Here is a 10,934-nt window from a genome sequence, read left to right as displayed (position 1 = left end):
CTTTTTCATTGTCTGACTTTGATACCTATACACAGTAATTGGGAATAATCTATAATGCATTATCTTGATCTTGGCCACCAGCAACAGCTTCTTACACTTACAAATCTTTTCTGGCTCTTTCAAGTCTACCTTTTCCAGTTGCAGTAAAATTAAAACCCTAAATTTCATTCATTCTATGCCACCCCTCCTGGCAAGCCAGCTCTGGGCGGTTAACAACATTAAATGAAATTACAAGGCTAAACAAGAGTCCGATCAAAATAGTTAATTAGCAATAAAACCAGTTAAGGGATAGCCTTGTTAAAAGAGCTTTTAAAAAGATAAACAGAAGTTATGTGGCATGAGCTTTCATGGACAAAGCCCATTTTATAAAATACATGATGCGTTCTCCTCAAACAGTACTATTTATGTATGTGATAAAACAACAGGAAATACAGTTTACAACATTTCTACACAAACTTAGTGTGCGCATGACAAGCACAAAGAATGGCCATTCGCAACAGCACCTTGCAATAACTTTTTAGTGTTGTCACCTCTTTTATCTTTCTTTACAGTATATTTATTAGATACCTGCTATTTCAAGGGGGGGCAACCTTTTTGAGCCTGTGGAATTGTGGAACAAAGAAGTAGATGCATCCACAAAAGGGCTGCCACAGTAGGCAGAGCCAACCAAGAAGAAATCTGGGATATACATAATAAAACAATACAAATTCTAGTCAAGAGCCCACCTGCCCACACCCACTTGGTGGGCACCAGGAAAAGAATCGGTGTGCATCATGACACCATGTTGGGGAACCCTGTATTAACTTCATGCATTCAGAGTGCATTCCAGTTGTTTCCTCATGTGCCTTTTCGTTCCAAAAGAGCTCACAATCTATCCAAATGAATATGCAGATGACGTTCTGATACTCCACCCCTAACCTGTTGGGGGACTATATTTGTGGAGCTCTGTCTAGCTTGTGAGTGGATCTTCAGTTCTTGGTAAGCTAAGTTTTCATACAGCTTTTCATTCGCATTCTTCTCCAGTTCCACAATCCTACTCCTACCGCATTGTCTCTTTGAAAATTAAATCCCTCTTTATATTTTGAAATACTCCTTGAGTCTCAGGGAGAAAGGCAGATTACCAATAAAGTCAAAAGCAACAACTATTACAAGGTGGTTCTCGCATTCAAGCTGCCCTTCAGGAAAGGGTGTGGCTGATCCACAGAGCATCTACCTTGCCTGCAGAAACTGGTTCAAGTTAGTCCTTGTAATCTCTAGCCACAGGAGACAGGTGTTGGCCAAGAGAGATGCTGCCAGTCAGAATTGCTGCTGACGTCAGCAGGACCAACATTACGGAGGCAGAAGGAGTCAGTTGCACTTGTTCATGTGTTTGCTGATGAACAAGCATGCCTGAATCAGCACTGAAACGCTGCAAACAAGATGAAGTTTGGGAAGAACACTTGGGAAGTTTACCAGCCTTGTGCTGCTCTGAGCCAGGGCAAATTGGTTTCAGACAGGACCAATTACTTCAAAGAAGCAGACCTTTATTTTTCTGAAGCTCTGTGGGTGGACACCTGCTTGAACTCTCCTCAGCCCAGTGCAGCTGTTCATTACACCATGCTTCCCACCTGGAACGGCCTACTCCTAGAAAATGCTGGCTGTTGTGGAGGAATCAGAGGCAGTAATTTAAGGGACATTTAAAAGGCAATATAGGCATGCAGGTTGGCAAGGGAGAGAATTGTGTGGGGTTTAGTGTGGACTTTAGTGAAGTAAATATTAACACATACATACCTTATTTAGCCTCTATATTCCACTGCCAGAGCCTCTTGTGGTGCAGAATGGTAAGGCAGCAGACATGCAGTCTGAAATTCTGCCCATGAGGCTGGGAGTTCGATCCCAGCAGCCGGCTCAAAGTTGATTCAGCCTTCCATCCTTCTGAGGTTGGTAAAATGAGTACCCAGCTTGCTGGGGGGTAAATGGTAATGACTGGGGAAGGCACTGGCAAACCACCCCGTACTGAGTCTGCCATGAAAACTCTAGAGGGCGTCACCCCAAGGGTCAGACATGACTCAGTGCTTGCACAGGGGATACCTTTACCTTTTTATTCCACTGCCACTGTTTACCACTGGACGTCAAACTTCTTTTATTCCTAACACAGGAGTAGGGGTGGCTTCTTTTACAGCTTGCTTGTTAATAATAGTTCTTTTGCTGATTTTTATGATGTTATTGCATTTTATTTTGTGAACAACCTCAAGAACAGTTTGTAGTGGAGGGTATTCTTAATAATATGACGTAGGAGAAATAGGCACTGAGAATATAGGTTAACATAGGTTAGAACACCCCCCGCAGCGCTGTTGGAACTGGCCAGATTGCAGCATAGGCGGCTCATCAACGGAATGAAGTCAACAATATGAAACCTTAGTCTCTGCATCACTTTCCTGAGAACTGTCCCAACAACAGATCATCCAGTTTAGAATGGTACTGTGAAAGGGGCCATAGGATGAATAGCTACTGAGAAAATAGGTTGACACAACCCCCAAATATATTTTAAATTCTATATTAAATTCTATATAAAGATGATATACTTATTTAAAGGGCTGATTTGTCAGTTTAAAGGGCTGGTTTCAATGATATTTAAGTAAATATCATTTAAGGTCTGATTCCAGTTCTGCCCAACTACACATTATGTTTTCCTTGGAGATGCCCTAGGATTGGGCAAGGAGCTTTCCAAATGTGTGCAGGTCTGATTCAGTTCAGCACCACGAAGCATGGAGAGACCATACCCATGGATACCCCCTAGCGCCATTTTCCCAATGTGAACTGTGCTGGCGGGGGAACTATTTGCCCCATGGGGGGCTGCAAATTACTGATGAGCTCCCTGTTGCATTTTGACATTTTTGCAACTTACACTCCAGGGGCTTTTTCAGATCAGGAGAATGGCAGAAGGGAGAGGTCTAGCCCTCCCTGCTTCCACATACTGCTCTCAGTATTTGAATTGGGATTCTATGCTTCTCACGAATATGAATCTTCAGCACATGGCTCTTCACCTTACCTTGAAACATCCATCACTATCTTTTCCTTGTACATTATCCAATGTGTGCAGAATGAAGAGCTTAACTTGGTGTAGTGGTTAGGAGTGTGGACTTCTAACCTTGCAAGCCGGGTTTGATTCCCCGCTCCTCCTCCACATGCAGCAAGCTGGGTGACCTTGGGCTCTCCATGGCACTGATGAAGCTGTTCTTTCCGAGCAGTAATATCAGGGCTCTTTCAGCTTCACCTCCCTCACAGAGTGTCTGTTGTGGGGGGAGGAAAGGGAAGGCGAATGTAAGCCGTTTTGTGACTCCAGGTAGATAAAAGCAGCATGTAAGTACCAACTCTTCTTCTTCAGTAATATCATGGCTCTCTCAATCTCACCTCCCTCACAGGGTGTATGTTGTGGGTAGAGGAAAGGGAAGGCGAATATAAGCTGCTCTGAGATTCCTTCGGGTAGAGAAAAGCAGCATATAAGATCCAACTCTTCTTCTAACCCTAAAAAACACTTTACTGAGAGTAAGCACAATTGAATAAAATACAATCTACTTCTGAGCAGATTGGCTCCAGATTAATCCTTAGGTCTATGGTGCAAGTATGCAGAAATGGCCAGGATGTGCAGAAAGCGCCATGACACCTCCCCATCCCATGGCATTCTAATTTCCACAGAAGAGAAAGCCTTCGGGGGAGGCCCTGGAACTTGCAGCCCAATTATAACAGAAAGCTTGCTATTAGCCAACCGGCGCATCGAAACCCTGCCCAAGGCCATCGCTAAAAATAGGCAGATCTCCAGATTTAGCTGTGCTGGCCCAGCCGTACGGCAGCTCAAGAGCCCACGTTCATACCCAGCACAGAGGATGTAATGCAGATTACCGATTACTTAAAACTTAGGTTGGCATGATACTGATTGAGCTTAGGTGACATGAATAAACAGACTGGGTGATGAGGCCCAAATTATATTTTACGAAGCCGTTTCCTGCACTGAGATGGGTTGTAGAACTTGGTCAGAACCGAGGTGGGGAGAGGAATGGGAAGGCGACTGTAAGCCTCTTTGAGCCTCCTTCGGGTAGGGAAAAGCGGCATATAAGAACCAACTCTTCTCCTTCTCCTTCTCCTTCATGTTTGGAGTTTTATTTAATAAGTGCATCCGAGGGATTCATAGTATCCTTCTGAAATGTATGCTTCACACACTGAGGCCTGGAGAAGCACAACAAATCAGAAATGATTTACCACTAGGGTTGCCAGCTCTGACTTGGGAAATACCTGGAGATTTTGGGGGGTGGGGAGGTCTAGGAGTGATGGGATTTGGGCGAGGGCAGGGGAGGGGAGGGGCCTCAGTGGAGTCTAAGTCTATGGAGTCCTCCCTCCCAAGCAGCCATTTTCTCCAGGGGAACTGATCTCTGTAGTCTGGATGGCTTTGCCAGCTCTGGGTTGGGGAATACCTGGAGACTTTGGGAGAGGAATTTCCAGGCTGAAGGAATTCATTAAGGCTGAAAAGGTTGAACAATGAGGAAACTACAGGATCCTACAGATCATGCTTAAGACATGAGATGGGGGTCAGAAATAACTGTGCTTACTTCTGGTTTCCTGCTGAAAAGGACTTGTCAAAAGAATGCTAGAGTGCTCCAGCTTGCCGTAAAACGGACACCTCTCTGTTATCTGTCTGTGATGCTGCAGCATCATACACAGACACATTTTTCTTCCGCAACGGAACGTGAGCCTGCAAAAGTTATCGTACATCTTTGGCTGCCGGGAGAATAAAAAAGAAACCAGACCAGATGAATCAATAACTGCCCTTGCAAATTAGCACCCTCGAGAGGTAAATGCACGGTGGAAGCCGGTTCCTTCTTCTTTATTCGGCACAGAGCTGCATGAGCAGTCTGAATACGGACACTGAGTAAGAACGCTTCTGTGTGGCAAAAGAAAAAGGCCTGCTGTAGACACGAGAATACCTCCTGCGGCTGCCTAGTTAAGAGATAAGACCCAAGCCATGGGGAGCCAGGTTCCACTGGGAACTTTTGTACAGATATTTTGCTAGTGCAGTGGAGAAAAGTAATCAAACAGGCTGTTTGTATCAGAATCCTGTTCAGCGTGTAGTACTGAGAATTTTTCCTTTGGCTTTCCAAGGAATGGATATTCTTGATTTACAATGTATTGTACTATTGTAAATATATGTACAGACAAACTGGGTTTTTTCCTGTTAAAATGTGCTTTAGGACACCCCAAATCATATTGGAAGTAAACTGCCACAAGCCAGATTGCTGGGAGTGGTGATATATACATGTAATAAATAAATAAATAAATAACCAACCATCCAACTAACCATGACTAGGAAATTCTCCTTCAAGATCACCCAGCATTGTCTCCAGTATGACACTGGGCTTCTGCACAGCACACTTAAGCATATGATGCCCCAACTCAATAAAATTTGGGGGGGTGTACCCTTAGGCTACCTGAAATCACAAGTCTCTAGGGACACTGTCGGACCCAAAGCTTTTTACCCAACTTGCTCTCAGACATGACGTAATCAGAAGAGTTGGTTTTATATTCCCACTTTTCTCTCCTCCTCCTCCTCACAACAGACACTCTATGAGGTGGGCGGGGCTGAAAGAGCTCTGAAAACATCAGCTCTGTGAAAACAGCTCAGGCAGGACTGCGACTAGCGTAAGTCACCCAGCTCTCCTGATTAGAAGATGCCGCTCTAGCGGGCGCTCACTGCTAACATGCTTATGAATACGGGACCAGTTTAAGCTTCTTGAATTAAATTATAATTCTCTCAGTGCTGCTGAGATGCCTCAGCGAGAGGACATGTATTCACATCCCAAGTCTCTTACTTGAGAAAACCTGTTTGTTAGGTAGAGATGGATGCTCTATTCTGTTGTAAATGTACAGGGGTCCTCAACCTTTAAGCAGACACCTTTGGCATTTTGACAGAGTACGGTGGGTACAGTCACAGAATGGCTGCCCCAGCAGGCAGAGCCAGCTGCAAAATGGCCACCATGGCCTCCTCTCAGTCACACAAGAGAGATCCTTGTGCTGTGGTGGCAATTTCTCCCCAAAGCAAAGTAAAAACCTGCACAGCCAATCAAATCTCCAGTGCCTAATCCGAAGCCTTACTGGGCAGAAGTCCCCATCTGTCACCAGGAAAGGTATCCGTGGGCATAAAAGCGCCCATGGTCACCATGTTGGGGACTCCGGGAATGGAATTTTGGACAAGGATCTGAGAGATCCAGGTTCTAATCCCATTTTGTCCAGGAAGCTCACTGGAGGAGCTGAGGCCATCACCCAACCAAACCTACCTCGCTGGGCTGCCATTGTGAGGGTAAAACTCCCTGCCTAAACGTCCGCAGGGCCTGCAAAAGGGAGCTCTGACCGACCGACTTGAAACATCTGGTCCCCCCCTCAGACACCCTTTCATGACTGAACAGTTTGTTCTCCCCATTGTTATTCATGTTGTGTTGTAATTGTTACGGGTAGATTGTGCTGTTCTGTTGAAAATTGTATGATGTTATACAGTGTTATAATGTTTCATGTAAAGTTATGCAGTCTTCCATGCAAACCGCCCAGAGCCATAAAGAATGGGCGGTATACAAATCCAAACAAATAAATAAATAGATAAATAAATAAATAGATAAACAAACAAACAAACCGGAGCAGGGGTGAACAATGCTGTAAATTGCTTTGGGTCCTCATGAGGACAAATGGGGTGTGCCTATCGGAAGAAAAAGGGGTATACAAATCTAAACAAACACATTCATTTGAAAAGGCCACCAAGGGATGGCTGCAACAGAGGCTTATAGAGCACATTTCGACATGGTGAAGCTCTGTTGCCATTTTTTTTTTGTGACACTGGCAGCCCTTTGTTGACAACAGAAACCACCTGAGATGTGTGTTTAAATCGGCCCCCATTCCAAACAGCGCAGCCACCCTTCTCATGGCTGAGGCACCTGTGCCAGTTCACTCCAGACGTGAGGGACTCAAGAGGTGTGCCCAGTTCCTTTTTGTTCAGGAACAGAACATGTCGCCACTCCTCGTTCTGAAAGGATCTCAGCGGCTTTTCTTTCTCAGCTCTCTCTGTGAGGGCTAAAGTCAGTGGGAAGGAAAGGCTCCGGGGGTGGATGGGAGCCTTTCAAGCCAGCTTCGCGTGGGAGGGATGCAAATGCTTCACAATCCCATCCTTTCAACCCACGTGACCCGGCGCTTGAATGCCAAATATTTTCTTAATCGCATCATTGTCAAGGCTCGTCCCACATGCTGCTGCCCACGGCTCCCCTCTTGGCCACCGCCCCGCCTGCCCTCTTCGGGGGACGGGGAATTGCAAACCCACAGGCCCGAGAGCAGGGGCAGATCCAGAGACCGAGCAGACGTGCAGAACGGGGGCAGTCCCCTTGTCCTCCGTGATTTGCATGAGCGCATGGCGATGTATGTGTTCACCAAGGTGGGTCCCGGCAGCCTATGAAGGAGGGCAGAGTAGATGACATGGGGCTTTCCAGTGGAGAGCTGGGCGAGATTTGCAGCGGATACGCTGGAATTGGAGCAGCCTATTGACAGAGCGTTCTTTAAGCGAGTTCAGTTGAATTAAGCAGTAAGGAGAAACCTTTGGGACAAAACCATGCATCTCTATACAGGTCACATCAGCCCTCTGACCATGAAGGTACTGCTGAAGGGTTTTTCAAGGAGCCAGGAAGTTATGTCAGAGGGCCACGCCGCCCTGCCACGCCCCCCAGAAGGGAGAGGAGCCTCAGCTGGGAAAGATTTAAAGGATCAGGACTCTTCCCCTTCTAGCCCTTCTGGGCCCATAACCACAGAGGCGGCGATCTCAAGAGGGAGCAGTATATAAATCAAAAGATAAATCTTTAACACTTTTCCTCCTCTAAATATTTGTGAAACAGCCGCCTGGGAGGAGACTGTCCGGCCCCTTCCAGGGTATCTGGACTTGAATCCTGCTCAGTCCGAAGCCACAGGTTCCTGATTGGCCAGCAGCCTGAGGCCCGCCTGCCAGAAATCTGCCAAGGCCAATGGCCACCGTTTGGCCACTGTACGTCAGCACAAGTGGAGGTGGGCCTCTGGAGGCTGTACACTGGAGGGGGGGAGGAAACTGTCCTGCTGAGCACCACCCACCCACGCACCCGGGAGCCTTGCCTGCATCATCCCAGGCCTTGGAAACTTGCTGGGTGACTTTAGCCCTGTCGCACAATCACAGGCTGACCTACCTTGCAGGGTTGCTGTGAGAAAAAATAGAGGGGAGAATGACCAAAATCATTGTTGTGGGGTACATTTGAATGTCATCTGACCTCCCTGCCTAAATCCACCAGAGTCAACTCTTTCTAAGGAATCTTTAAACCCTGCCCCCCTCCTCTTTCTCTTTCTCCGGATAAGATGCAACACTGGGCAACAGTGAGCCTTCAGGGAGGGCGGTATATAAATCTAAATAAATAAATAAATAAAAACAGTTGTGGATTTTTATATTTTGCACTGCATTAAATTAAATTAAAGTAAGATTTCAGATAAAAGTTTTGGAAACTTTTGAATTGTGTCTTTTTATCCGCTGCAAGCTGCCTTGAGCCTTGAGGGAAAGGTGGGTAAAAAATATAAGAATAAAATATAAGACGTAAGCTGCTTTGGGTTCCTACTGGGGAGAAAGGCAGGGTCTAAGGAAGTAGGGTTGCCAGGTGACAAGAGATCAATTCCCCCGGAGAAAATAACTCCCTTGGAGGGTGGATGCTAACACATTGACTGTACTCCACTGAGGCCCCTCCCATCCCCAAACCCCACCCTCTCTAGGCTCCATCCCAAATCTCTAGGTCTTTCCCAACCCGCACCTCTGGTGCCACCTCCATATATCTGATTTCCTTGTCCATCCATACATTTTCCTGTATTTGGGTTCCCAGTGTGATTAAATTGAACAGTTAACGTAGATCAGGGGTGTCCAAGCTGTGGCTTTCCAGATGTCCGTGGACTACAGTACCCATGAGCCCCTGCCAGCACCATGAATTGTAGTCCATAGGTATCTGGACCGTCACAGATTGGCTGCCCCTGATGCAGATGATGTAGACTAGGTTTCCCCCAACCTGACTTTCTTCACAGCCAGATGTTAGAGGGTGGGAACTGAGTTCCCATACATTGCAGTGACCCGCAACCATGGTGGGGGGGGGCGAGATGGTGTCTGCCTTCCCTCCCTCTGCACTGTACTTCTGAGCCAAAATGAATCAGGAGGTACCATTTGCCACATTCCGGGGGGGGGGGGAGTTGCACATTCCAGCCAGAGAGCCAGTGTGGTATGGTTAGAATTTACAACTAGGTTCTGAGAGACCCAGGTTCGAATCTCGACGCTGCCGTGGAAGTTCACTCTCAGCCTAACCGACCTCACAGGGGTGCTGCTGAGCAAGATGTCACAAGATGTCATAGTCCCATTGTATACGGCACTGGTCAGACCACACCTGGAGTACTGTGTGCAGTTCTGGAGGCCTCACTTCAAGAAGGACGTAGATAAAACTGAAAGGGTACAGAGGAGAGCGACAAAGATGATCTGGGGCCAAGGGACCAAGCCCTATGAAGATAGGTTGAGGGACTTGGGAATGTTCAGCCTGGAGAAAAGGAGGTTGAGAGGGGACATGATAGCCCTCTTTAAGTATTTGAAAGGTTGTCACTTGGAGGAGGGCAGGATGCTGTTTCTGTTGGCTGCAGAGGAAAGGACACACAGTAATGGGTTTAAACTTCAAGTACAACGATATAGGCTAGACATCAGGAAAAAATTTTCACAGTCAGAGTAGTTCAGCAGTGGAATAGGCTGCCTAAGGAGGTGGCAAGCTCCCCCTCACTGGCAGTCTTCAAGCAAAGGCTGGATACATACTTTTCTTGGATGCTTTAGGATGCTTAGGGCTGATCCTGCGTTGAGCAGGGTGTTGGACTAGATGGCCTGTATGGCCCCTTCCAACTCTATGATTCTATGATTCTATAATACGGAGAAGCAGAGAATAGTGGAAGCCCCTTTGGGTGCCCACTGGGGAGAAAATTGTGTACAAATAAATCTAAGAATAAAACAAATGCCTGCTTGTGTGCTGAAAGACTGGAAAATAATCTGCTCTCGATTGTGACTGTGGGACACCCCCAAGACAGCGGCCAGATGGCAAATTTTAAAAGGGTTGGTTAGCAGGTGACTGATCTTGCATGAACCAGGTACCAAAACACCTTGGTCTAACCTGAAGATTTCACTTCCTTGTCAGAGCTGGGGAAAGAATCCTAGAGCTGCACATTCGCCTCTGTAATTCCCCTCCTCTTGAAAAGCCTCTGGGAACAGGAAAATAAACAGGAGAGTTCCCCAAAATAAAACCCTTTCTAAATGGAAACCACCTCTTCCATGCCTTCACCAGTAATCCAAGGAGTCAGGGGGCTTAGAGGCACTCTGCATACTAGGAAAGCTCTGTTTATGCCTCTGGAATTTATGGTTTTGAATCCCTTTCTCCTTCAAATCACCGCTTTGAGATCAGAAGATGAATTTCTTCCAGCCAGACTGGCCAGTGATTCTGATTTTTGGAGGTGGGTGGGCATCATCTGGGCATTCAATTAGGATCACTGCGGGTGGACAGGGAGTAACACCCAGTGAGGGTGGGCAGGGAGTTGTGAATTTCCTGCATTCTGCAGGGGGTTGGACTTGATGACCCTGGAAGAGCCTCTTCTATGACTGAAATATGGAAGCTGAAGGGCCAAGTCGGGCATTTCACACCTCTATCCCAGGCAGGCGGGAATATCACTGGCTCTACTCCTAAAGGTACAGCAGGGAAAGGTCTGCGCTGGGGATTTACTAAAAGGAACAAGAATGCCCACTGGAAACCATGGGAGACAATGGAAGACCCATTGGAAATAATGGGAGGCAGGAATGCCAATTGACTTGAATGGGCTCCACTGAAATACGTTACAGTAGG

Source organism: Paroedura picta, chromosome 3 (genome assembly GCF_049243985.1).
Source record: "Paroedura picta isolate Pp20150507F chromosome 3, Ppicta_v3.0, whole genome shotgun sequence".
Taxonomy (NCBI): Eukaryota; Metazoa; Chordata; class Lepidosauria; order Squamata; family Gekkonidae; genus Paroedura; species Paroedura picta.
The sequence above is the reverse complement of the archived record's forward strand: the minus strand, read 5'-3'. Positions refer to the sequence as shown.